Source organism: Macaca mulatta, chromosome 20 (genome assembly GCF_049350105.2).
Source record: "Macaca mulatta isolate MMU2019108-1 chromosome 20, T2T-MMU8v2.0, whole genome shotgun sequence".
In the NCBI taxonomy this organism is placed as follows: Eukaryota; Metazoa; Chordata; class Mammalia; order Primates; family Cercopithecidae; genus Macaca; species Macaca mulatta.
Genome location: NC_133425.1, coordinates 73,354,474 through 73,378,755, shown reverse-complemented (window position 1 = coordinate 73,378,755; position 24,282 = coordinate 73,354,474). Strand labels below are relative to the sequence as shown.

The 24,282-nt window shown below is 45.2% G+C and overlaps 1 protein-coding gene across 2 annotated transcripts in view; it reads right to left on the bottom strand.

The window, feature by feature from the left end:
* Positions 1-24,282, bottom strand: part of VAT1L (vesicle amine transport 1 like) — a 187,440-nt gene that overhangs the window by 10,727 nt on the left and 152,431 nt on the right. The window contains exon 8 of one of the 2 annotated variants that reach the window (XR_013412195.1): positions 4,855-6,053. The exons of the other annotated variant lie outside the window; for it this stretch is intronic. The gene's annotated coding sequence lies outside the window, so the exon portion shown is untranslated. Of the gene's footprint in view, positions 1-4,854; positions 6,054-24,282 lie in introns of those variants that run through there. 2 annotated transcript variants of the gene reach the window in all.

Genomic DNA, 24,282 nt, shown 5'->3' with positions numbered 1-24,282 from the left:
AGTGGAAGTACCCTGGCATGGGTGACCGTGCCCAGAAGATAGAGCTGATAGGCTCCAGAAAGCTCGGTAGCACGTGGGAGACTTGTCTTCTCCATTGGGACTGTCAGAGGTGTTTTTTTCCCCTAAAGTACTCTTCTGTTTAAAACCCTTCCCCACTGTATTCAAAAGAACCGTCTAGTAGACCTGCATTGCCTAATACTATAGCCACTAGTCTATGTGGCAAGTGAGCATTTGAAATTTGGCTAGTAAAAATCGCCATGTGCTGTCAGTGTAAAATTCACGCCAAGGTGGCGGGCGCCTGTAGTCTCAGCTACTGGGGAGGCTGAGGCAGGAGAATGGCGTGAACCCGGGAGGCGGAGCTTGCGGTGAGCTGAGATCCGGCCACTGCACCCCAGCCTGGGCAACAGAGCGAGACTCCGTCTCAAAAAAAAAAAAAAAAAAAATTCACGCCAGACTTCACAGACTTAATCATCATAAAAAATCCAAACTATCTCAGTAAGAATTGTTGACATTTATTACGTGTTGAAATAACAATGATTAAAATTAGTTTTTTATAGTTTTGAAAATATGGCTAGAAACTAGAAAATTTAAAACTTTGCGTGTGGCTCACATAATTCTGCTGAACACCTCTGGACTACATGTTTCTGGAGCTGGTAACTGTTGCCTTTTCTGGCTTTATTGCTTTTCTTCACCTCTTAACGCACCCTCATGCCCACCACTTACAATGCATCTGAAGTTCACTGGGCTCTCTGCACTGTCTCTCTATATCCTGGGTCCTTTCCTGGAGTGCCCTGGTCCCTGAGCTACCTTGGATTTGTCTTGCAGCTGTTGACTTGGATGTGAGCTCTTCTAAGCATTTGCCCTCCACCCCCAACCTCACAGTCTTGCCCAAGCACTTCTCCCTTCACACCTAGCTAGCTAGTAATGTCAACCCTACCCCAGCCTTGTAAGTTACATATCTGCCTCTCCTCTCCATTGCAAATCAATAGAACAGTGCCATCTAAAAGAAATATAAAGCAAACCACAAATGTGGCTAAAATTTTTCTAATTAACCAAGTCAAGAAATGTAAAAAGAAACTGATGAAATTAATTTTAAGATATTTAAGCAAATATATCCAACATGTTATTTCAATATATACTCAGTATAATAAAGTAATAATTTACACTTTTTGCGGGGGGGACTGTTTGGAATCTAGGGTGTATTTTCTACTGAGAGTAAATCTCCATTCAGATGAATCACACTTGAAGTCCTCATTGGCCTCCCATGGCTCACAGCTACCATATTGGGGATTTCAGCTGTATATGGGCAGGACAGTGGTGTCTACCTCAGAGTCCATAGAGCAAAAGGACATCTGTCACACAATAGCTTCCAGTATGAATGAATGAATGAATGAAAAAGTGGATATGTGGAGAATGTGAGATGCCATGTGGCTGAGCCTCACCTAGAGGTCTTTGTCCTGCCTACCGCACAACTTAGAACCCCTGGCCTGGGCAGCTATCTCTTGGAGGCCTGCTCAGTGCAGCCTGGGTGGCCCAACGGAGTCTGTTCATAATCAGGACTATGGTCCCACACCCAGTCTGGGACACCACTGTCAGCGGCATGGCTGGCCAGATCTGGTCTCAGCAGCTGGATTTTCCACGGCCGTGATTCTGGATTTACTCAGGCCATGTCCAACAGAGCTGGAGGGAGGAAATCTGAGTCATGTCATTCAAGCACCTCAGGATGCCAACATTCTAAGCTCAGAGGACATACGGACTTTCTCTGACACTTCTGGTGTCTGGGAGGCCACTTTGACAGCATCCCAAGTGGATGGTGGCAGGAGGCAGTGGGAACATTCCAGGACTGAATCCTGGTTTTGCTTTGAGTTGGTAATACCATTCCAACAAGTGGCTTCCTCTCTCTGCATCTCATCTTTCTTATGTGAATGATAATAGCTATACTAGCCATTCATTCATTCATTCATTCATTCATTCATTCATTCATTCAACAGAACCAAAGTCCTGGGCCAGGAACTGGGTGAAACAGATGTACTCCGTCTGTCCTGGGGGAATCATATTTTCCCTTATTAAATAGGCTTATCATAATCATTAAAAAAAAGTGCTACAGCTGGGTGGGGTGGCTCACCCAGCACTTTGGGAGGTCCTGGCGGGTGGATCACCTGAGGTCGGGAGTTCACCAGTCTGACCAACGTGAAGAAACCCCGTCTCTATTAAAAATACAAAATTAGCCGGGCGTGGTGGTGCATGCCTGTAATCCCAGCTACTGAGGAGGCTGAGGGAGGAGAATCACTTGAACTGGGGAGACAGAGGTTGTGGTGAGCTGAGATTACGTCATTTCACTCCAGCCTGGACAAAAAGGGCGAAACTCCATCTTAAAAAAAAAAAAAAAAAAAAAAAAAAAAAAAAAAAAAAGTGCAAAGGGAGTGAGCAGTGTTCCACAATGGAGAATACATGGTGAGGGGTGGAGGGAGAGTGAGCCACTTAAACAAGATCCCTGGGGACAGCAGACAGAATAACCTCACACTCCCAAGCCATCCATTTCCTACTGTCCAGAACATGAGGGTATGTTTGTTACCTGACATGGCAAAAGGACTTTGTAGAAGTGGTTAAGCTAAAAATCTGAGATGGGGGATTATCCTGGATTATCTGGGGGTCCCATGGAACCACAGTGATTCTTGCAGGAGGGGGAGGCAGGAGGGTTTGGGTCAGAGAGCAGGTGGTGGGACAAGAGAAGCGGAGTCTGGAGTGATGCCCTTGCTGGAGGGACCACAAGGCAAGAAAAACACATGTGGCCTCTAGAAGCTAAAGAAGCGAAGGAAATAAATTCTGTCCTAGAGCCTCCATGAGGAATGAAGCCCAGCCCTGCTGACACCTTGATTTTTGGGCTTTCAGAACTGTAAGATAATACTTTAATGTTATTTAAGCCACTATATTTGTGGTCATTTGTGACAGCAGCTTACAGGACACTAATATAGGTGGATTTAACATGGTGATGGGTGAGACCTGAAAAGCAGAAAAGAGTGAGCCATGGAAAGAGCTGAGCAATAGGGATTCAGGGAGGGAAGCAGCATGTGCTTTGGCTCCAGGTGGATCTGAATCCCACGTGGGATTCCCTAAGAGGAGGCCAGAGTGGTGGAGAAAAATACAAGGGCGGGTGGAGAGGAAAGCAGCGGACGGATCCTGGGTGTCATGCGTGTCCGCGTGAAGAGACCACCAAACAGGCTTTGTGTGAGCAACATGGCTGTTTATTTCACCTGGGTGCAGGTGGGCTGAGTCTGAAAAGAGTCAGTGAAGGGAGATAAGGGTGGGGCCGTTTTATAGGATTTGGGTAGGTAAAGGAAAATTACAGTAAAAAGGGGGTTCTCTGGTGGGCAGGAGTGGGGGGTCACAAGGTGCTCAGTGGGGGAGCTTTTTGAGCCAGGATGAGCCAGGAAAAGGAATTTCACAAGATAATATCATCGCTTAAGGCAAGGACTGGCCATTTTCACTTCTTTTGTGGTGGGATGTCATTGGTTAAGGCGAGGCAGGGTATTTGCACTTCTTTTGTGATTCTTCAGTTACTTCAGGCCATCTGGGTGTATGTGTGCAAGTCCCAGGGGATGCGATGGCTTGGCTTGGGCTCAGAGGCCTGACACTGGGATCTGGAAGCGGAGAGCGTGGCAGATCTTGAAGTCTCTAACCAGTCACTATTTGCACCACTGAAGGCCCTTTTGTAAGACTCTTGGTTTTGCTCTGACGGTCTTCACATATTGCGAAGACTTCCTCTTTGCTAGTGAGAGAGCTCGTCTCTGATTGCTTCAAATCATTTCTGTGCTGGGAAGTGTCACAGAGAAGTGAATATCACTTTTCCATGACTTCCCCAATATTCCCTTATTTGCCAAATGCATATGCCTTTCCTGTGAGGACACCAGCCTGTACTGTGGAGCAACGGCAGTCTCCGGAGGGATCCAGGCTCCTGCGTTCTCTGACAGTGTGACTTCGGGCAGTTCCCTCAGCCTCTCTGTGACACTGTGGGTTTTTTCCCCCCTTTATTTTCTACAAAGTGGAAGTAAGGTTTTATATCAGTTTCCTGTTATTACCATAACAGATGACCACCAACAGTGACTTCAGGCACAAATTTATTATCTTACCGTTCTGGAGGTCAAAAGTTTGAAATGGGTTTTACAGGGTTAACATCAAGGCTCCTGCAGGGCTGCATTCCTTCCTGCATTTGTTTCCAGGGAAGAATTCATTTCTTTGACTTTCCCATCTTTAGAAGAAGCCCTTGCATTTCTTTGCTTGCAGGTCCCTCCCACCATCTTCAAAGCCAGCAGGGTAGACCTTCAGATCTCTCTGACTCTCACTCTCCTCCTGCCTCCCTCTTTGAAAGACCCAGGAGGATCTCCCCAACACCTAATCCTTAACTTAATCTCATCTGCAAAGTCCGTTTTCCCATGTGAGGTACCAGATATGCGGGTTCTGGGGATGAGGATGTGGGCATGTTTGCATGATAGTATTCTGCCTGGCCCGGGTTCTCACCCACCTAATAGAACTGCCGTGAAGGTTGAGGGCCAATGTCTGTTAAGCATCTGACACTGTTACTGGGTCCACTAGAAGCTGCTTTAGGAGAAAACTTGGGGATCCAGTGCCCTCTACTGGATTTCTGAAAGCCATCCATGTCTTCCTCACCCAGAACCCTAAGATTGTTTCTTTCTTGTTTTGTGTTTGAGGCAGGATCATTATCTGTTGTCCAAGCTGGAATGCAGTGGCATGATCACAACCCACTGCAGCCTCTGCCTCCCAGGCTTAAGCAATCCTCCTGTCTCAGCCTCCCAAGTAGCTGAGACTACAGGCATGAGCCACCATGCCTAGCTGTTTTTTCTTTTTCTGTTTCTTTCTTTTTCTTTTCTTTTTTTTTTAAGTAGAGACAAGGTCTTGCTATGTTGCCCAGGCTGGTCTTGAACTTCTGGATTGAAGCCGTCCTCCTGCCTTGGCCTCGTGGCCTATTCCTTTATTTATAGGATGGTCCTGCCTACAGTATACTCAAAGCCACCTAATAAAAGGTAGACTCCAACTGGGTCCTTTCTGACTCCCAAGTCCAGAGGAGAGGTTCTATTCTGAGACCTGGTCTCTACTTAGAGGGGCCTACCCTGGCCTTCCTCTGCCTGCACCCCTACCTATGTCTGCACCTCTACCTATGGCTCCCTTTGGTTGGAGCCAAAGAGACAGCCATGTAAAGCAAACTGTCTCCCCCAACACATATACTTCTAGACCATGCTTTGAGTTCCTGGCCTTGCAGAATTCTAATCTCAAATGGCCCCAAGACCAAATGGGGACTTTTTCCCACTACGTGGACAGGACCCCTTCTGGTGGTATAGGTGGGACACTGGGGTGGAGACAGAAGGGGGCTGACCACGGGCTGGGATCCTCCATTTGCACTCTTGCCCAGGGCCCTGCAGATGTGAGGGGTGGGTTTGGCTACAGGACACAGTGATGATGTGGCATGACTGGCAGGTTCTGGAAATGAGGATGTGGGTATGACGGAGACTGAGGAGAGAAAGAATTAGAGATGACTCACAGCTGATCAGAAGGACTATGATGCTCTAGACGCTAGTCAGAATGGGGCACCCAGTGAGGGATTTGTCACAATGGAATGATGACAATGACAAAAATGATGACAGTATTCACATCAGTATAGCATTCCCATCTTTGCTGAGCTTCGATTTGGAACAATAAACCTTAGGTTCTGAGATGCTAAGTGTTTCACCTAAGGTCACACAGCTGACAGTGCAGGAGCTGGGAGTAAGGTCAGAGGAGAGGGGGCCAAGCCCAGGCTTTCCCATTAGACCTGGTTTCCTTTCCAAGGAGAAGCAGCTGCATTCATGTCTAGTGTTGTGTTTGAGATCCTGGCTGGGCAGCCAGGGGAAAATGGCAGGAAATGCCTGGATGTTGTGAGTCACAGACTGATCCAGTCCCCGATAAGAAGAGGGCCATGGAAACCTTGGAGAACAATGGTTTCTTCTCCCACCTCCATCTCTGAAAGGTAGATCAGAGATTGGAACAGGCCCAAGGAACTGGGAGCCAGGAGTAGGGCAAGGTGAGGGAACAAGAAGGTGAACAGATCCGAGGGAGGAAGGAGAAAAACTGGCAGGAGGTCCTTGAACCCAGGTCATGGTGATTTAGAGAGTACTGACTCAGCAAAGTGGAGTGGGCAGGAGCTAGATCACAGTGCACCGAGAAGAACCCCCCTTGGTGACAGCCTGGAACTTCTGTCTCCAACTTTTTTGCTTCTCTGTGAATAGACGTGCAGCCAACAAAGACACTTGTTCCTCAAGCCCATCCTTTTTGAAAACTGCCCCAGTTGTTTCTCTCAAGGTTAAAGACAGCAGCACAGAGGCTGCAGCATCCTGATAGATGCTCTCAGAAAAATTTATTTAAAAATATTTCACTCTGTGTAGCTAGACTCATTAATGCAGAATTCCTGATTTGTTTATTTAACCCCAGTGGATTGCAACCCACTGGAGCTGAACTCATGCCATCGGTTCGTGCTCTCAAAGAAGTCAGCTGGTGTTCAAGACTCAGTGCGTGATCCATGCGGAAAATTTAATTGGCTCACCCCATGCAAGCAGAGGAACAGTAGTCAGTCATTTCTGGGCAGTAGTTACAGTCATTTCTGTCTGCAATGAAATTAGGAGAGGTGGGGTGGCTGGAAGCCTCAATCAGGGCTGAGGAGGGCTCATGGGCTGCAACCTTAGGGTCTTGGTTATCATTAGGGGGTTCCTCCCCTCATCCATTCTCTGGCCTCTGTTCATTCCCCCATGGACTGTATCTACCAGACTCCTTGTCCCGTGGCTTCCAGTTGACTTTGGCCAATGAGAGATCCTGGTAGATCAGAAAACAGGAGGAAGGAGAATGAAAATATTTCCCCCTTCATTCCTGCCTTGTGATGGGTCTCTGGAAGTAGCTATGCCTCCTCACAACTACAGCTCCTACAAGGTCCTGGCTTTCTCTCTGCAATCTGGTAATGCCTTTCCTTCCTCATGCCCCTTCAGGCCCAGGGTGGGTAATACCTTCCTACTATGACTTGTTTCTGGGCATCTCAACATACATTCATGTTGAGTTGGTTTCCTTAACTCTGATACCTTTAGAACCCCAGCTAAATGTGCTGCTTGCTTCCTGCCAGGGCACTGATTGATATATTTGGCTCCAAGCTTTTTTATTCAACGAATACACTGAGTGTGTACTAACTGTTAAGTCCTGCAAAGACAACGGCAAGCAAGCCAAACCCGTACAAGACCCCCTGAGCTGGTGAGGCTTTTACAGTTTCATGGGACCATGGGTTTCATCAAAGAATGACTCAAACAAATGTTACATTACCACTTGATAAGATGGTGTTATGAGGATGTGGGTGGGGATTTGGTTGCAAAGATCAGGGAGTGCTTCTCTGAAGAAGTGATAATTGAGCTGGGATTTAAAGGATGGATGAGATTTAGATATGACAAGAGGATAGGGAGAAGACCATTCCAAGCAGAGGAAGTAGAATGTGACAGGAGAGATTGAAAAAAGCCAATGGCCTTGGGGACAAAAGAGCAAAAGTCAAGGTGGGGCAAAATTCTGGAAAGTATTTGGGGACTTTGGTTACTACATTCCAAAGAGTTTCCACGAAAGTGGTTGCAGATCTTGAACCTCCTTCTATCTCCCCTCACCTACCTGAGTGGTTAGTTCCTTCACACTTGGGCCATGAGGGTTAACAATCATCAATCTTTGTTTGGGGTTTCATTTAGTGCTTCATAATAGCCAACTTCCTTTTCAGTGGTGTGAAAGGCACAAAGTCATTAGGGTACAAATGACACTACTTAATAACCATAGCACTTGGCTTGTGCTGTGAATAATAATAAGCATAGCCATGTAAAAAAGGGGAAAAAATCAAGAGGGGTAATTCCATGGATCACTATGCCTGTTAGATGATAAATTAAAAGCTTTGAAAACAAAGAAATGATTAATACTATAATTAAGAAGCACATCTACCAAAGTCATCGGTGAGATATTCCTCATATCAACAATATCCATCTTTGGGAGGGATTGATGATTATCTAAAATACAAAGTGGGTGTTTAAATGTAACACATTCATTGCAAGTAGGCTTGAGATCTGGAATTTCTGGCCTCTGCCAAGTAGCTTCTGGAGTCTAAAGTGCGTGAGCCCCAAGATTTTGACCCAATGGAAGAGTGACTGGAAAAAGTAGAATCTCAGGAACCATGAATTAATCCACTGGAAGGATAGAGAAAGGATTCAAACACTCGACTCCTTTTTAGACCAGCTGCATATTGGGTCTTTGCAATAATGCAGGGCATAGACTAGGGTGGGGCAAAGGTGACTGGGATGCAAAATATAAGGAGGTGTCCATTCTCTGACTCGCACAAGTGCAGGATCATCACCTGAACGTGAGCATTGCCTTACATTTTATACCCTAAGTGTCTCTCTTGACTAATCATAGTCTTGGTCCTGCAAGGAAACATTCAACCAGCTATTATAAGGGAAGTACCTACTTGGCAGCAGGATAACTAATGTGATTCTCCAAGAGGATTTTTAAAGGGGCTATTAGTAGGAACACTGGCTTACAAGAGACAGAATGTTCTTCCAGGGAGAAGAAGAGAAAGCAAAAAGCAAGGCAGTGTAATTTGGATGGCGCGACTGTTCCTTTTGTCCTGCATCCTTGGATGGTATTGATACATCATGGTCATAAGGGGTTCATATGAATTAAACATTGAACCAAGAGCCAGAATGTTCTGCAGAAATCTGACTCATAACGAAACCAAACTATATATTCTTGTCTTACTGTATTTTGAACTAAAGATAAAAAAAAAAAATCAGGTGAATTCCCTCCAGTGTTTGTCTTAGTTAACAACGTTCCATGGTGCTGGATTTGGGTGGTTGAATAGAATTGAAGTGGACACTCAGGGGATGCTGATTCCAACACGGGAGTGAGACCTGGGGAAGAGGATAAAATACATGTGAGGCACTTTCTCTTCTGGAGATGCTCAGCCTTTCAAAGACCTGCAGAAAAATATCTGTTGCACAGTGTATAAGAGAGATGCTTGAATTGTGATGGGCACAGAAGAGGAAGCAATTTATTTGGTATGGGAGAAGGATGAAAACCAGAGGAAACTGTTGAGAGGAAGTAACTTGAGTAGAAGTTGGTCACTCAGCCAAACAGAGGGACATATAAATAACCCAAGAAGGCCAGGCATGGTGACTCATGCCTGTAATTCCAGCCTGTAATCAACCTGGAGGCCGGGAAGGTTGATGACTTTAGCCCAGGAGTTGGAGGCCAGCCTGGCCAATATGGCAAACCCTCATCTCTACAAAAGATAAAAAAATTAGCCAGGCCTGGTAGCACATGCCTGTAGTCCCAGCTACTTGGAAGGCAGACGAAGGAGAATCACTTGAGCCTGGTGAGCAGAGATTGCAGTGAGCTGAGAGCGCGCCATTGTACTCAAGGCTGGGTGACAGAACAAACCCCTGTCTCAAAAATAAATGCATTAATAACCCAAGGAAATGCTGCTCTATTAAGAGAATGAGCAGTTAAAGTAACAATCTGAGCTCCCACCACTCCTGAAATTCCACATGAGAATGGTAGAACTTATATATATATAAAAAATATATATGTATATATATATACACACTTTTTTTTTTTTTTTTGAGACAGTCTCGCTCTGTCCACCAGGCTGGACTGCAGTGGCCTGATCTTAGCTCACTGCAACCTCTGCCTCCCAGGTTCAAGTGATTCTCCTGCCTCAGCCTTCCGAGTAGCTGGGATTACAGGCACATGCCACCACACCCAGCTAACTTGTGTATTTTTAGTAGAGATGGGGTTTCACCATGTTGGCCTAGATGGTCTCGATCTCTTGACCTTGTGATCCGCCTGCCTTGGCCGCCCAAAGTGCTGGGGTTATAAGCGTGAGCTGCTGCGCCCAGCTAAAAAATATATTTTAAACTTTTTTTTGGCTTTGAATCTTTCAGCAAAACCTTCAACTCAGGGAGAAAGATACTATATTTCTGCATGGAGGACTCTAGTTCTTTACTAACGATGTAATTACCTTGCTTCCAGGTCACACTGGTTTTATTTACTCACAGATTGGTAACTGTGTCGTTCCATAATGTCTGAAAGTTTTCACCCAGAATTGTCAAACGTGAGAATTCATGGAAAAGGGCTAAAAATATAAGGAGTCCAAAGACCCTTCAAAGCCTTGAAAGTTCCCAAGTGGCGAGCTATCTTTGAAAGGAATGACAGCCAGACCTAATAGCATTTGGGAAAGCACCATTTATTAAGTTGGTACAAAGGAATTGTGATTTTTGCCCTTATTTTCAATGGCAAAATGCACAATTACTTTCATAGAAGTCAGAGGTGATCATTTCATAGGCTTGGAGAAAAAGGGATGGTTTGCAGGAATAGGTGGTATTTTTAGTACCTGAGGAAATTGAGATACGTTGACTCTATAATCCATATATAACTGTTGTCTAGACAAATGCTAGGGTTCCTAGGCTGCAAAATTAGAGTCGGCCAACAGAGACAGAGTCCAAGACTGGGATAAAGAGTCTGGGAACAGACTAAAGTATAAAGTGGAACAGACTAAAGTATAAAGTATATAATAAAAGAGTGATTCTATTTGTGTAAGCATTGCCAACCAAAGTGTTCTTATCAAAAGCTGGTTCTCCCCCACTTTGTCTAAAGAGGGGTATATATTGGATCCTCCCACTTAGAGAGGAAGGATAGGAGGGGCAAGCTATAGGCTCTGGACCTAAGAACGTAGTAATATGAGAGTGACCAGATGCCCATAGGTTGTAATGGGAGAAGATAAGTCTCAAGGAAAGAGATGAACCTCAAATCGGGTAAACGTAAAGGACAAGGCGGAGGTGGTAAATCTATGGCGTGGTGGAGGCCATTGCTCATGATCATTGTGGCAGCTGACATATGACAAGTGCTTACCAGGTGCTGTCACTGAGCAAAGCACCTCATATGCATGACCTCATTTCATTGCATCATCCCAGTGAGGTAAGTGGGAGTTTGTCAGGCTGTCAATCAGTGGTACATAAAAATAGGCCCCCTTTTCTTCCTGAGTCTCTGTTGCTTGAGGAGGAGAGTCAAGATGAGAATGAAGTTCAGGAAGGTTAATGGCTTGTTCAAGGTTATTTTTTCTTTTTAATTAAAAATTTTTAAAATTTTTAATCTTTGTGGGTACATGGTAGGTATACCTATTTATAGGGTACGTGAAATGTTTTGATACAGGCATGCAATAGATAATAATCACATGAAGAATGGAGTATCCATGCCCTCAGGCATTATCTCTTTGTGTTGCAAACAATCCAATTAAACTCTTTTAGTTATTTTAAACTGTACAAATTACTGTTGACTATAGTCACCCCATTGTGCTATCAAATAGGTTTTATCCATTGTTTTTGCCTAAGGTTAAACAGTGGAATACAGAGAAACTAGGCTTCAGACCCAGCCCCAAGCAACTACAGGCTTGATGCACTGTTGCTGGATATGAGACAGTGGGTTGGAAGCAATGGAGAGCGAAGAGGGGAGAGAGAGGAAGGAAGGATGTAGGATGCTGCGTATAGTATTGCAGGACCAGGAATGGCTTATTTCCTTTTATTAGACCAGTTTATGGTCTAATGAGCCAGATCTATATGCATCTTGCTTGTCCCTGGGTCATTACAGAGAGAGAACAGAAATTCTCTTTCTCTTTCTCCTTTTTTTGGGGGGGGGGGCGGGGGGAGATGGAGCCTCTGTCACCCAGGCTGGAATATAGTGGTGCGATCTGAGCTCACTGCAACCTCCACTTCCCAGGTTCAAGTGATTCTCCCATCTCAGCCTCCCGAGTAGCTGGGCTTCCAGACGAGTGCCACCACACCTGGCTAATTTTTGTGTTTTTAGTGGAGACAGGGTTTCATCATATTGGCCAGGGTGGTCTTGAACTCCTGACCTCAAGTGATCTTCCCGCCTGGCCTCCCGAAGTGCTGGGATTACAGGTGTGAGCCACCACGCCTGACCCCATTCTCTCTTGAAGAGTTCCTCAATCTAGTAGCTATTGGCATTTTGGCCCAGATAACTCTTTGTTGTGGGGGCTGTCCTGGGCGCACTGGAGGATGTTCATCAGCGTCCTTGGCCTCTGCTCACTAGATGTCAGTAGCGCTACCCCGTTGTGACAAACAAAAATGCTTCCAGGCATTGCCAGATGTCCCTTAGGGAGGCAAAAGCACCTCCAGTTGAGAATCATTGTTGTAAAAACTTTTTCTGTATCTCTACCCTCCCATTGGTCCATGGGCTCTTGAAGAGCAGGCACCTGTCTCATGTCAGTATCCACATAACACCTTACACAGGAGGTTTGGTTCTGCTCTTTCCCAAGAAGGAGGAAGAGTGTGTGGTACACAGCTCAATAGGCGCTCGTGAATAGAACATAATGTGGTCTCTGATTTCAAAACACTCAAGTGGTTACATTAGTTTTTCTTAAAAACAGAAATTAAAGACTGCCTGCATTAAAATCATGTGTTTCCTATCACTGGCATTGATCTTAAAAAAATAAATAAATAAAAAATCGCACATGCCGCTTTTAAAAAGTGATGTATTGGCCTCACCCTAGACCTCTTGTTTTGAGACTGGGCAGGTAGTCCACTTCTGGTGATTCTGCAGCTCTGACGTTTTAGAGCCTTCTAATTCACATAGTGCTTTATTTAACAAATATTGACTGCCTACTGTGAGAAGGCATCATGCTGGGGTGACTCACGCAAAGAACAAGCAAGACGGGTCCCCTGCTTGGCTAAGGTGCTGAGAGGGGAAGATGACGTTCCTTTTTTAAATTTTTTTTTGAGACAGACTCGCTCTGTTGCCCAGGCTGGAGTGCAGTGGCACGATCTTGGCACACTGCAACCTGTGCCTCCCAGGTTCAAGCGATTCTCCTGCCTCAGCCTTCTGAGTAGCTGGGATTACAGGCGTGTGCTACCACGCCCAGCTAATTTTTATATTTTTAGTAGAGACCAGGTTTCACCATGTTGGTCAGGCTGGTCTCAAACTCCTGACCTTGTGATTCGCCCGCCTGGGCCTCCCAAAATGCCGGGATTACAGGCATGAGCCACCGCGCCTGGCCTGACGTTCCACTTTTAGTATCTGGATAGAGCCTAGTTTAACACTTGACTTAAATATCCTGGCATGTTGGAAAGCAGTAGAGAGCAGTGACTTACAACCCTTTTCACTCCAGGGCAACAGAGAAGAAATCAGACCTCAGTTTTGGTTCTGTGCAAGTATTAACTTGATTTCTGCTCAGTGCATGAAGAAACATTCAAGATACTGTTTTTCTGTTAATTATACCTATTCATTGTCTCCATGTGGCCCCTCAAAAGGCCCAGAAGCTGAGTTTCATCTGCTGATGGTTTGAGGGAGGAATCTCAGTGGTGGTGGGGTCACAGGATGTGTGTGAGAAGTTAGAATCAGCGGGTTATGACAGCAACCCACAGTTTATGGTCTAATGAGCCAGATCTTAGTGCACCATGAACAGAAAACTCAGAAGCAAAGTTGCATGCTGGAAATGCAGTAGGTGGGCTTCTTTTCAAGGAAGGAAACAGCAGGATCTAGTGTGAATCAATGCCTAGTAGAGATGCACGTGCTCGAATTAAGAAATGCAAATCAGGCTGTGCAAGATGGCTCACGCCCGTAATCTCAACACTTTGGGAGGTTGAGGTGGGGAGGATTGCTTGGGTCCAGGAGTTCCACACCAGCTTGGGCAATGAAAAAACAGTTGGATGTGGTGGCATGCACCTGTAATCCTAGCTACTTGGCAGGCTGAGCCCGCAGGAGTTTGAGGCTGCAGTGAGCCATGATTGCACCACTGCACTCCAGCCTGGGTGACAGAGTGAAACCCTTTATCAAAAATGATAATAAAACTAAACAAAAAGAAATGTAAATCGGTGTTCTGTCAAATGAAAAAAGGTCCAGAAATAAAACTGTATTGAGCTATAACTTCAACCAAGTAAATAACTGTTTGCATACAGACAAGGACTAGAGATAATGCTTTCACAAATCATTCCCAGTCTTCAGCTAAACGAATCATTCTTTTCATTAAAAAAATTAGGAATACATGGTAATGTTTGGGTAGTATATTAGTTTCCTAGGGTTGCTGTCAAAGTACCACAAACCAGCTGGCTTAAAACAACAGAAATTGATTTTCTCACAGTTTTGAGACTCAGAGTCTGAAATCAAAATGTCAGCAGGATTGGTTCCTACTGGAGGTTCTGAGAAAGAATCTTTTCCATTATTTTCTCCTAGCTTCTGGTGGTTGCTGGCATCTTTGGTGGCCCTTGGCTTGGAGACACATCACTCCTGTCTCTGCCTCCACCATCATATAACATTCTCTTTTTTTCTTCTTACAAGTATACCATGTTGGGTTAGAGGTCCACCCTACTCTGATATGACCTCATTTTAACTACCTGCAATGTTGCAGTACATCTGCAACAACCCCATTTCCGAATAAAGTCACATTCTGAGGTTCAGGGAGAAACAAGAATTTAGGGGGACACTCTCCAACACAGTATAGTGTAACAGCTTTGTTTTTTCTTTTAAATAAAGAAATGCTGTTTAATTACTCATGGGTTTTTTTTTTTTTTTTTTTTTGAGATGGAGTCTCTCTTGTCTAGGCCAGAATGCAGTGGTACCATCTTGGCTCACTGCCACCTCCACCTCCCAGGTCAATCGATTCTCCTGCCTCAGCCTCCTGAGTAGCTGGGACTACAGGCATGCGCCACCACACCTAGCTATTTTTGTATTTTTTAGCACAGACAGGGTTTTGCCATGTTGGCCAGGCTGGTCTCAAACTCCTGACCTCGGGATCTGTCCGCCTCGGGCTCCCAAAGTGCTGGGATTAGAGGCGTGAGTCACCAGGGGCTCATGGTTCTGCAGGCTTTATGGGAAGCATAGTGCTGGCATATGCTCAGCTTCTAGGGGGAGGTCTCAGAGGGGGAGCAGGCATGTCACATGGCAAAAGCAGATGCAGGCGAAGGGTGGTGATGGGGGTCACAGGGAGGAGGGGCCCCACAATTTTAAACTACCAGGTCTAGTGTGAACTCTGAGGGAGAGCCATTCATGAGGGATCTGCTCCCCTGATCCGAACACCTCCTACCAGGCCCCACCTCTGACGTTGGGGACTACATTTCTCCATGAGATTTGGGTTGGGACACAGATCCAAACTGTATCAACAGGTTTCTTCCTGACTGTAGGTCCCTAAGCCTCCCTTAGAGCATTTACTTTAGAAAACTTGCTGTTGTAAATTAGTTTTGCTCCTTTAAGACATAAATCTTCTGTAACCCAGGAACGTCTTTCTCAAGGATTTGGGAACCATCCCTTCAAAATGTAATCAAGAAGGATAGAATCCCTATCTCCCAGTCTCTGGGAAGGATAAGAGCCTAACTTCCATTAGCACCACTTAGCAAACACAGATGGCCTGATGACTTCAGCTCACCTGCCTTCTTCCTGAAACGTCCTCTAGGATTTTGCCACTATCTCCCCCTAGTGCTCAAAAATGCTCTACCTTTTGTTTCAAAGGAATTGAGTTCAATCTCTCTGCCCTGTTGAAATAATCTTGCCTAGTAACAGCTTTCAAAGTTTGTTTTCTCATGTTTTTTTTTTTAATTTTAAACTTCTAAAAATTATAAAACACAGCTACAGAAAACTACACAAAACCAATACATCAAAGTAGAACTTTGTCAGCCACCCCCAAGTCCTTTCTGTGTCCCTCGTGCTAATCTTACCTCCTTCCCCTCCCTCAAATGTCACTGGCTCAATCCTTTTAAAGTAATCACTTCCTTGAATTTCCTTAATTTCACCCAACTGTGCATCCCAGGCATCATAGTATTGTCTTGCTCATTAAAAAAATACAAATGCACTCATACTTTTAAGTCTTTATTTTTGAGACGGAGTCTCACTCCATTGCCCTGGCTAGAGTGCAGTGGCGCGATCTCGGCTCACTGCAACCCCCACTTCCTGGGTTCAAGTGATTCTCCTGCCTCAGCCTTCTGAGTAACTGGGATTACAGGCTCCCACCACCGCACCTGACTAATTTTTGGATTTTTAGCAGAGACGAGGTTTTACCATATTGCCCAGGCTGGTCTCAAGCTCCTGACCTCAAGCCGGCCTCAGCCTCCCAAAGTGCTGGGATAACAGGCGTGAGCCACCACTCCCGGCCCTTAAGTCCTTTTAAAACTACAAGTTACCCCTCCACTTTGCTGCTGTTCCCTGCAAGATGTCTGAAGAGTTCTGATTGTTGAGCTCTGTGGAGTTGCACACCATCTGGATTGTACAGATTTTGGCCAGCCAATGCAGCCAACATCTCTCTCCATTCTCTATTTCCTTCAGGTGAGGGTGAGGTTTGATCAGGTTCATAGATTTTCTTTGCCAAGACCGCGGGCGCTGCTGTGCCTTTTCTCCGGAACCCTATACCATGGCTGGCTGGCTCTCTTTCCAGGATACTAGCTTAATGCCTAGAAGCAGTAATTTACTGGGGAGATAAATACAGTCGTGTTCATTTATTAGCTGCCATAATTTCATAAGGAGACATTTCCCTTCATCCATTATTTGATTACCAGTGATAAACAGGTTATATAGGAAAGGCAGGATAAATAATGGATTCTTTCTTTATGTTTGTCGGTGGAAACAGCCTTTTAAAAGGAGAAAAATTAAAGAAATGGAATAAAGCTGTATAACATTCACGAATTTAACAGTTACTATACGTTATTCAATATTGAAAAGCAAAAAACTGGAGCAAAACGTCCATCAGGATTAGGATGGTTAAGGGCATGACACAACATCCCCGAAGATCACTGCTTCCTACTTCTCATTAACACGATAAGCAGAATAAGAAATTGTATGTTCAGCATGATCTTATGTATGTAAAATATATATTAATGAAAATTGTAGGTTGTATCAACCTTGGCTATATCTGAGTCATAGGGTTAGGGCTAGTTTTCATTTTCTCCATTATAAATTATGTGTGTGTGTGTGTGTGTGTGTGTGTGTGTGTGTGTGTGTGTTTAGATGGAATCTTGGTCTGTTGCCCAGGCTGGAGTGCAGTGGTATGATCTTGGCTCACCGCAACCTCTGCCTAGCAGGTTCAAGCAATTCTCCTGTGTCATCCTCCTGAGTGGCTGGGATTACAGGCACCCACCACCACACCTGGCTAATTTTTGTATTTTTAGTAGAGACAGGGTTTTTCCATGTTGGCCAGGCTCAAGTGATCCACCCGCCGTGGCCTCCCAAAGTGCTAGAATTACAGGCGTGAGCCACTGCACCTGGCCAATGCTTTTGTGTTTTAAACAATGAGTACAATGAGCACATGTTCATTGGATAATGTTATTGAAAGTGACTATGAGGCAACCACCAGCTCACTTTGATCACCACAGCATTGAAACCAGGCTGCAGAGCCATGGCTGAAGGAAAGCTTAGGGGTGGGGTCATCTGGAATCTTGCATTAGAAGCTGCATAAGTAACACCAACATAAAACTGACAACCAACTGTCTAGGAGGAGCCACGTGCTTCACAAAAAGGGCAGGACAAGCACTGCCGTGTCATCATCGGCAGCCTCACCTGCTATATTAGTCCCTTTGTATTGCTATAAAAGAATACCTGAAGCTGGGTAATTTTTAAAGAAAAAAGACTTATTTGGTCCACGATTGTGGAGGCTGGAAGATTGAGCATCTGGTGGAATCTGCAGGCTGTTTCTGCTTGTGGCGGAAGGTGCAGGGGAGCTGGCACGTGCAGAGATCATACAGTAAGAGAGGAAGCAAGACAGAGGTGAGGCACCAGGCTCTTTTTAACAACCAGCTGTGGCAGGAACTAGTAGAATGAGAATTCATTCTCTATTCCTGCAGGGAGGGCATTAATCTATTCATGTGGGATCCACTCCTATGACCCAGACACCTCTCATTAGGCCCCACCTCCAACACTGGGATCAAATTTCAATATGAGGTTTGGAGAACAAACATCCAAACTCTTAGCACATTGCCTACACTTTTTTCTAGGATGCCCCATTGTGGGAGGCCCTGTCAGTACCATGATTCTAGGAAGAAGAAACTTGTTATCTGCCATTGCCTCCACCTCCCTTGACTTACTTGCTCCAGGCCACCAGAATCTAGACTTGACCTTTAATTGCAGAAGGATGTCTCCCTCCTGCAGCCAGTCGATCAGAGGTCTTGGCTCTAATCTCCTCGCGTGTATTGTCTCCACTCTGTTGCTGCATCATTCAAGGTCTCATTGTCTCCCTACAGCATTCTTTTTCTAGCCTCCCATTTGTTCTCTGAAGGTCCTAGCTTCTTCATGCTCCATTCTGCCCCCATCCTGCTGCCATAGTCATGATTACTGATAGATACAGATTATTGATAGATCTTATGTCTTTCATGTCCCAAGAGCTTGATACTGTGCTGTAAATTCAGTAATGATAAGTGACAGTGATTTTGATGGCTAACGCTGACCCCTTAGCACATGAGCTGAGTGCATGCTAAGTATCAAATGTTTTCCATGGAATAGTCCCTTCACTCCTCATTATAACCCTACGAGGAATGTACCATAATTATCCTCATTTTACATATGTAGAAGATGAACATTAGGGACATTAATTAACCTGCCTAAGGTCATAGACATAGTATGTCAAAGAGCTAGGATTTTAACTTAAAATATTTATGAAATATTTACGGATGAAATAATATTATGTCTGAGATTTACTTTAAAATACTCCAGAAAAATAGAAAGGGAAGGCAATGAAGAAAAAAATCAACCAAATACTAATCATTGTGGAAACTGGGTGACAGGGAAGGAGTATGGGGGCAGAGGGTGTCAGTATCCTATAACTGCTGCTTTTAAATGTTTGAAATTTTCCAAAAACTTCACAAAATGTGAACTTTGAGCTTTCTTCCCCAAATGACAACTATAACGACAGTTCCAGCACCCAAATGTTTAACTGTGACACCATATTGCTAAGGACCCAGCATATGTTTGATGATGGTGTTGCAAATGAGGGGTGGGTCTGGATTTCCTAGGAGTCAGCTGTTAGAGAAGTTCAACGTGTTATTCTCATTTCCCAGATAGACAAGTGTACCCTTTCAATCAAACGGCCTGTGTTTGTGGGATGATAACCTCCACCTACTATGTACCAGGCAGCATGCAGAGATAAGCACAGGCAGCCCCTGCCATTGAAGCCAGGAGAGGAGGGAAGGTGGCCATGGAGACAGTCAGTTCCAACAGAGCGTGGGAAGAGCTATATCCTAGCTATGAATGAAGAGGCATGTGAGTCCAGTGGAGGAAATGACTCAGTTTAGAGAAAAACAACTATTCCATTGGGTTTTAAGAGGGAGGTAGGGCCGGGCACGGTGGCTCATGCCTGTCATAGGCGGGCAGATCACCTTAGGTTGGGAGTTTGAGACCAGCCTGACCAACGTGGAGAAACCCTGTCTCTACCAAAAATACAAAATTAGCCAGGCATGGTGGTGCATGCCTGTAATCCCTGCTACTTGGGAGGCTGAGGCGGGAGAATCGCTAGAACCCGGGAGGCAGAGGTTGTGGTGAGCCGAGATTGTGCCATTGCACTCCAGCCTCGGCAACAAGACCCAAACTCCATCTCAAAAACAGAGGGAGGGGAGGCGTTTTTCAGGAAGAGAAACTGCGTACACTCAGGCAAGAGAACAGAGTCCTGAAAGGAATGCATTGCCCATTCAGGGGACTGAGAGTGACTGACGGTGGCATTGGGTGTCCTGGGGATGTTGTGTGCTGGGCAAGGTCAGCTGGACCCTCTTATGTGAGCAGGAAGGAGCTGGGCATGGTCTTCACTTGGATGCAACCAGAAGTGTGTTTCAGGAAGATAACCCCAATAGTAATGTTGGCCAATGGGCCCTGGATGGGGAGAAACTGGGAGACCAATGACAACCGGGAATTAGGGAGGCTGGTGAGGTGAGACCAACAAGATTTGAGGTAGGATGCAGAGGCATGCTGTTAAAACCCACTTGGTCTTTACGATTGTTTCAGGTTTTTCAGAAGCCAGGTAATCCCCAAAGGGCGAAAAGACTGCCTAAAATGACCTATGCTTTCAAAGATTCTTCATCAAGGAGAGATGAGATCTGGGGTAATTTGATTTATCTTCATCCATTTTAATTAGCACAAGAAGCGGATGGTTTTGTGAGCCCTGGAATCCTCCTTATGTTCCTCCATCCGTGTCAGTGTGACTTTGAAATCTAATTTTTAATTATCTCTACCCATTTGCAGAGGCAGGGAAGGTAAACAGAAAAGGGCTCACCTTCTTTCCTGTGTCCTTCCCACTTGCCTACCAGCTGAGTGTTTTTGTCTAAGTGGCAAGAAATATCTATCAGCCTTGAGGCTGTGTTGCCATGGTAACAAGACAAAAACAGGCTCAATAGACAAGGAATTAAAGTAAGTGGTTGAGGGAGGTGTTGTCTTCCAGCAACTTTCCATTCCTGCTCAGAGGTCAACTAGGGATGGATAGCCAGACTTCAGCCACTCTTGTTTCAGCCTGGGCTTCACTGGGATCTCAAATGGGACTGATCCCTTAGGGATGGCTGTGGACAGTAGTCAGGTCCTCTAGAGTCACAAGGAAGGGTTGGATCTAAGAAGTCTCCATAACTAAGAGTTTGGTAAGTTGGGGAGGTAGGTGGCAATGCATCCCAATAAGAATAAACTGAAGTCACATCCACACTGAGCAGAGTAGGAAATGTTGGCAGAGATTTTAAAAGGTCTTTAGAACACCTTGCAAAGTCTTTAAAATTCTCTGACCTAGCAATTCTATTTCTGAGAATGTATCTTTTTTTTTTTTTTTTTTTGAGACAGTCTCGCTCTGTCGCCCAGGCTGGAGTACAGCCGCACGATCTCCGCTCACTGCAAGCTCCGCCTCTCGGGTTCAAGCCATTCTCCTGCCTCAGCCTCCCTAGTAGCTGGGACTACACGTGCCCGCCACTGCGCCCGGCTAATTTTTGTATTTTTAGTAGAGACGGTGTTTCACCGTGTTCGCCAGGATGGTCTCGATCTCCTGACCTCGTGATCCGCCTGCCTCGGCCTCCCAAAGTGACTTGTTCATTTTTGTTGGTATAGCTACAACAAACGTTTTAGATATAAATACTTTTTAAATACAATTCCAATGAGAGATTTATTTCTTTAAGATACATTCTCGGGTCCAGCACGGTGGCTCTCGCCTGTAATCCCAGCACTTTGGGAGGCCGAGGCGGGCGGATCAGGAAGTCAGGAGATTGAGACCATCCTGGCTAACACAATGAAACCCCGTCTTTATTAAAAATACAAAAATTAACCAGGCGTGGTGGCGGGCGTCTGTGGTCCCAGCTACTCGGGAGGCTGAGGCAGGAGAATGGCGTGAACCCGGGAGGCGGAGCTTACAGTGAGCCGGGATCGCGCCACTGCACTCCAGCCTGGGGGACAGAGCGAGGCTTTGTCTTTAAAAACAAAAAAGCAAAAAAACAAAAACAACAACAACAACAACAAAAGTCAAGCCACTAAAGAAAACAAAAGCAAAAAGAAATCCCCACATGTCCAAAAAGGAAATACTGGAAGAAAAGACAAATCACACACAAGGGTTATTGTTGGTAATGGGAGTATGATTTTTCTTGCTTTGAAGGGACACAGTTTTACATGTCTCTGTTGAATATGTGCTACTTTTCTTATCAGGAAAAAATAACAATTGAAAAAAGTTCAGGTCAGGTGTGGTGCCTAACACCTGTAATCCCAGTGCTTTAGGAGGCTGAGGCAGGACAATTGCTTGAGGCCAGGAATTCGAGACCAGCTTTGGCAACATAGCAAGAGCCTGTCTCAGAAACTATATATTTAAAAATTACACAGGCATGATGGTGAGTGCCTGTAATCTCAGCTACTCAGGAGGCTGAGGTGGTAACATCACTTGAGCCTAGAGTTTGAGGCTGCAGTGAGCTGTGACTGCATCACTGTACTCTAGCATGAACGACAGAGTGAGACACACAATCTCTCTCTCTCTCTCAAAACAAAAAAAAAAGTTCTACAATCTGTAATTGGCCATTCCAAGTGAGTCAGTGGTCTCACTAAGCACTGATAACACAAGCCATGTTTTTTGTGCTCTTCTATGTGCCAGAACAGTTCTTGGCTTTGTGCAAACTATAAAACCAGATGATACAGCATCTTTGCCCCCCCCCCCCAGATTTGACAGACTAGGTCTGATAGCTTCTGGATGGTTCTGAAATCGAACACTCTGAATGGCCTGTGACTCAAGCTGGATAATCTATATGAACATACAAACGACAGGCATTTGTACCATGGTGAGTCTATAATTAGCCTCATCATTCTTCATTACCTGGGATTCCACGCAGGCTTTAAAGAAATTATCTCATGGATGAAGACACCTTGGAAAAGTGTTTAGTTTCTGTGTGTGTGTGGTGGGGGGCGGACTAGGAGAAACCTGCCCCGTGAAGGTTCCATCTGTTTGGACTCTTTTCCTTTCTTGCTGTTCACTGCTCTGCAGAGTCTTGGCACAGAGAAGAGATAGGTACATGTGCCTCTCAGCCACCCACAACTGTTTAAGGAACTAAAATAGACCTAAAATAATAATAATGATGAAAATAGCTATTTGAGCTCTGACTACTGTAGGTAATATAATAGCAAGAGTAATGATGATAATGATTGTTTGTCGAGAACATAACAATATACCAGCAGTAACTGGCTAACTGGCTTACAGGCATTATCTCCTTTAATCTTCACAACAATTTTATGCAAGACAGGTGCATTATTTCTGTTTTTACAGTTGAAGAAATTGAGGATCCTAGTATTTCCTATGCTCATGGTCACAGAGCTAAAAAAGTGGAGGAGCTAGGATTTAAAGATGGGAATCAGACTGTTAAAAATCTATTCTGTCATGCCCATTACCCTTCAGTCATGTATTGCTTTCACAAATTGGAGACATCTTTGTACCTCTGCCTGGGGAGTGTAAAATTTAGTTAAAATCTTTAGGGGCTATGCTACTCCTCCTTAGGGTGGTAGCCTGAGGAATTTCTCTAGTATTCCAGTAAAGTAAACACATCTTTTAGAAGGACCAAGCTCACTTAATCCTTAGAGCAGGGTTTTTTATTCTTGGCATGGTGACATTTGGGGATGGATAATTCTTTGTTGCAGGGGGCTATCCTGTGTATCATGAGATGTTTAGCACCATCCGTGGCCTCCATTCGCTAGATGCCAGTCACACTTTTCCTGTTGTGAGAATCAAAAATGTCTCCAGACATTGCCAACTGGCCCCCCAAATGACAAATCTGCTCCCAGCTGAGAAGCACAGCCTTTGATGTAGCATTAGAAATGGGAGGTTGGAGGGGAGCCAGGTCTGTGGCCAAGCACCAGGTAGGCAAAGGCAGGTGGCATCAAGCTCTGAAGATACATCATCTTTGAAGCTTTTCTTTAAACAATGCTCATGTGCCCTGGTTCTGCAGCTGTGGGTGTGGAGGAAAGCCACGGTGATGTTAATTGCATCCTAATAACTGCCATATGTTATGTGAGAGCCCTATGCTCTTGTGCTCCTAGAAATGTCATTGCTTGGAGGCTAAGTGATTTGCCTGAGACCACACAGCTAGTGAATGCTTGGGCTAGTTTAAGAATACAGGGTGGGCCAGGCGCAGTGGCTCACGCCTGTAATCCCAGCACTTTGGGAGGCTGAGATGGGCGGATCACGAGGGTCAGGAGATCGAGACCATCCTGGCTAACACGGTGAAACCCCCATCTCTACTAAAAATACAAAAAGAAATTAGCCGGGCGTGATGGTGGGCACCTGTAGTCCCAGCTACTTGGGAGGCTGAGGCAGGAGAATGATGTGGACCTGGGAGGCAGAGGTTGCAATGAGCCGAGATCGCGCTAGTGCACTCGAGCCTGGGAGACTGCAGTCTAGACTGGGTGATAGAGCGAGTGAGACTCCATCTAAAAATAAAAATAATTTAAAAAAAAAAAACAGGCTGAGTGCGGTGATTCACACCTGTAATTCCAGCACTTTGGGAGGCTGAGGCAGGTGGATCACCTGAAGTCACGAGCTTGAGACCAGCCTGGCCAATATGGTGTAACCCTGTCTCTACTAAAAATATAAAAATTAGCTGGGCTTGGTGGTGCATACCTGTAATCCCAGCTACTCAGGAGGCTGAGGCATAAGAATCACTTGAACCCTGAAGGGAGAGGTTACAGTGAGCAGAGATTGAGTCACTGCACTCCAGCTTGGGCAACAGAGGCAGAATTCATCTC